The following is a 3,935-nucleotide window of genomic DNA, read 5'->3' on the forward strand; positions in this document are numbered from 1 at the left end:
CTACGATATTTAAATTTAGCTCTGCTATTTTGTGTGCCCTTAAATCAGAAAAAAAATAAAGAAAAACAGAGAGAGTTGTGCTAATGTTTGTACGCTTCAGCATCCGGTAATCCGGATAAGCCACGCATTTTACATATCGTTGTGACAAATAAAACTTTTTTGTTTTCCAGCCATCGAGGGGCGAAAGGGGGCGTGGCCGAGCTTAGGGCGAGGCTTAACAAACAAATTCGTGATGTAACAATTGAAAGCACAATGAAACGCGCTGTGTGTCAGCAAAGGATTTGGTGCAATTACGCGGCACAGTGAGTGAAAAAAGAGCCGGCCATAAATATCAAAATAAATGCAGCCTTGGTGCTGTCAAATGGATTCATTTCGAGTTGAGCCTCAAAGTGGGAAACTCGGTGGTAAATTGGACTGCGCTTGATTAAGCGGCAGCGTTGGATCTGCTCCATCCTCCATCGTGGGCACCGACTATTCAATCGGCTGACTATTCAAGAATCCCCTGAGGTATTTCCCAAGACAAGAGCTCAAGAGCTGGTCCAAAGTCAAAGGAATAAAATCGTTTCAAGCATTTCTGGCCGCAGTTGTTGTCCGTCTGCAGCATTTTGCCACGGTTCGTCAGGCTGTCAGGATATGGATTTCGCTGTCAGTGGCATTCGGATTCACCGAGGCATCATATGCATCCTTGAGACCTTCTCGAGTCATTTACTCCTTCCTGCGGCTTTGTATTTCGTATCATTAAACAGCTGGGATTTCAATTTAAATGCGTTTATTATACCATTATCATTAAGGTGGCACAAATACGTGTTCTTTATTTAGTGGTAGCAGCAAAAGTGATTCTATTCTTTTCCAAATTATGCGTTCTTAGCCTATTTCACAAGAGTGGAACTTAAACCGATCGTACGTGCAAGACCGAGATAGACATAGTGTTCGGTTGACAATGAGTTTCGCACAAGATTAAAGGAGACATACATATATAGGATATAATTGTGGAACTTATCTTAGAGTATGTACATATATGTACAATAGGATCCTTAGTACTTAAGTGTAGGTGTGTATGCATGCACATGTGTGTATGAGACTGCTTGCTACACTACTTTAAACTATCAAATTCCAAATACTTTTATTCGGCGAGCAATTACTGCTTTAAACAATTAGTAGTTCATTTTAAATTTCTTTGAGATTTAATAACCACTTTTTGCCTAACCACAAGTTCATATACGAATTCTTGAAGATTTTCCAAAACTAATATTCGGCCAGCAATGTCTTGCATGTTTGTTAATTAATTTTACACTTCAACGCAGCTGAGAATGAAATAATGTTGACAATTTTTGCAATCACAATCAGCACATAGTGAACAAAGGCAGCCAACACACCCACACAGCATTAATTTATGACACTTTGTGTGCCGGGCAAACAAACACCAGCATTTTTGTGGGCGTGTCGCCTGCAGACGTCGCCTGTTTTCGGTGTCCTTGGGGCCAACATGCCAACATAATAAATGCCAGGCTCCTGCGGCAGGAGCCAGTCAAGCCGAAACCGAATTAAACCAATCTGAGGCAAGTCGGTGCTGCCAAGGAAAACAAAAACCCCAAATGAATGCTTCTGCTGCCAAGAGCTTGTTGACCAACAAATGCAACGAAAATGCCATGTCAGTTAGCCACATTCGCTTCATCTTGGATTGGGGCAACATTCGAAGAGGCCAACTGCCAGCAGAAATCAAAATCAAGCCAAATGGAGATTGGGAACCTGGCCACTGCAACTCATCTAATTAATGAACGTCACACCAGGACCAGCGAATCGAACGACCAGGCAAAGACCGTGGAAACCCGGAGGCGATTGGAAATTCCACTTCCTGACCGACGGGAAAACTTATGCAACGTGAATAAAACTAGCTGAAGGGGAAACCAGTGATGGCAAAAGGTAAAGTCTAAGGTAAAATGAAAAAACCAAAGGTCTGTTATATTTGACAATATTTATGGGTAGACTGGAGAGTATTCTTGGTTACAATTGGGTATACCAAAATTCTTGTGACTACCAATTTTGTTATATTTTTTGTTGAACACGCCACACAAGAATGGACCTCGTTTTCGTGTATTGTCAAATTAATTCTAAAGATCCCAAAAAAACGGGTAGCCGATGCTCCATTCTTGGGAAAATAATGTGTGGTCATAGCTGGTCATAAGTTAATTCAAATGTGCGGTTATAGAAGACGACCAATAGTTGTTATTGCTAGCTTTCAAGTTTTGTTTTATTCTACACAGAAAACTCCATAAATCTAATATTATTTGGTACGCTATTTATGCAGTATTGGACATTACACAATGACGGAAAAACTCTATATTATACAACTAACACTTTTGTAACAGTATAAAGATTGGATTGATTTTCGATGGACTGAGTGAAATGTCAACCAAAAGTTTCCATCCCTGTGACAGCCATTGATTGGTTCTTTTTATCCGTTTTATCTCATTCAAATTGATACATTATTGATTAGTCGGGCATTAAAGCAATGACCATCAGCACAGTTATTCAAGCATTTAGCAATTAACAGCTCCTAATGCAAGCACTCGGAGCATGAAGGGAAAAACAATTAGATTCTTTTGTGGCCCAAGTCCCGGAGCTGAAACACCAGTCAATGCAGCTGGTGGCCGGAACAGCTGCCAATTCGCACCGCCTCGAAGATGGGAGATGGCCATGAAGATGGGAGCTGGCTGCTTAATTGCTTGTTGGCTTTCCACTGGCTGCTATCAGTGTCAGTTGCAGTCGAAAGTCGAAAGCTGCCTGTGCTTTATCCTTTTTATGTCATTAACAACGGGACGACAGCGACTGCACGGCGGACTTACTTGCATTTTTCGTGTTTAATCGCCCGATCTGACTGCCTCTGCCTTCTGCATTTCATATTTTAATTTAATTCATTCCGCATTCCGCTTTCCGCCTGGCTTCTTGACTTCTCCATGGCATTCCGCTGAGTTTCCCGGTTGGGCTGGTCTTAATTGTGAATTGTAAATTGGCTAGCACGTTAACCCCTCGCCAGTTGACGCCTTAATAATTTCTCTGATTTCGCCTGTATAGTTTTCACTACCCACTGTCGGCCAAGACCTCTGACCTTTACGTATGCCAGCCATTTAATTATTCAAACACGCATTACGTATACGCAGTGACTGCCTGAAGACCAACATTTGTCCGCATTCACAGGCCGCAAGTGAAGGGTGCGAGTCAGTAGGGATGAAATCAATTAGACAAGACCCATTAATGCCAGAACAAGCCGCGCCGTCTAGAAAAATGTTAATTAATCAAACCGTGGCCATCACTTTGCTCACATGCGTGGGCCTGAAGAGTTTTTCGTTGAAGAAATAGCACTTCATGGGAAAAAAATCCTCGCTAACCAGAAATTAATTGGTTGATTCGATTTTCTAGAAATACTTTTCTGTGTGCAGTTTAATTCAAATGAAATCATCACAAAGGTCATTATGATTTCTGATTTAGATTTTTTTAAATTGGTTCTAAATTTATAGTTAATAATAGTATTCGAGTATGTACATATAATATCATTGTATCATATCACATAGATTACATTTTCCCTCGGCCGATATTTGTAATTATAGGTAGTGAAATATATTTTTATAAGGGGTTACATCTGTTTTTATTTCGAAAACGGGAGAAAATTAAAAACGTTCAGCTTAGAATGCCAATTTACTGGGAATTTTACTAGGAGTTCAGTGAGGTATGATATTCAATATGTGGACCACTGTTTTTTTGGATAATGCACACCTTTTTTTGGATGAAAAAATCAGGAGTATTGGGTGGGATATCAGGATCAGTACATTTTTTGCTAGTTGCAGCACACCCATTCACCCGCTGAGTAAGAAGTATAGAAACCACTTCACCACAATCGTCGATCTATGACGCATTCCAGCTGAAGCAGGCTTTCA

This window comes from Drosophila rhopaloa, unplaced genomic scaffold (genome assembly GCF_018152115.1).
Source record: "Drosophila rhopaloa isolate 14029-0021.01 unplaced genomic scaffold, ASM1815211v1 contig_167, whole genome shotgun sequence".
Taxonomy (NCBI): Eukaryota; Metazoa; Arthropoda; class Insecta; order Diptera; family Drosophilidae; genus Drosophila; species Drosophila rhopaloa.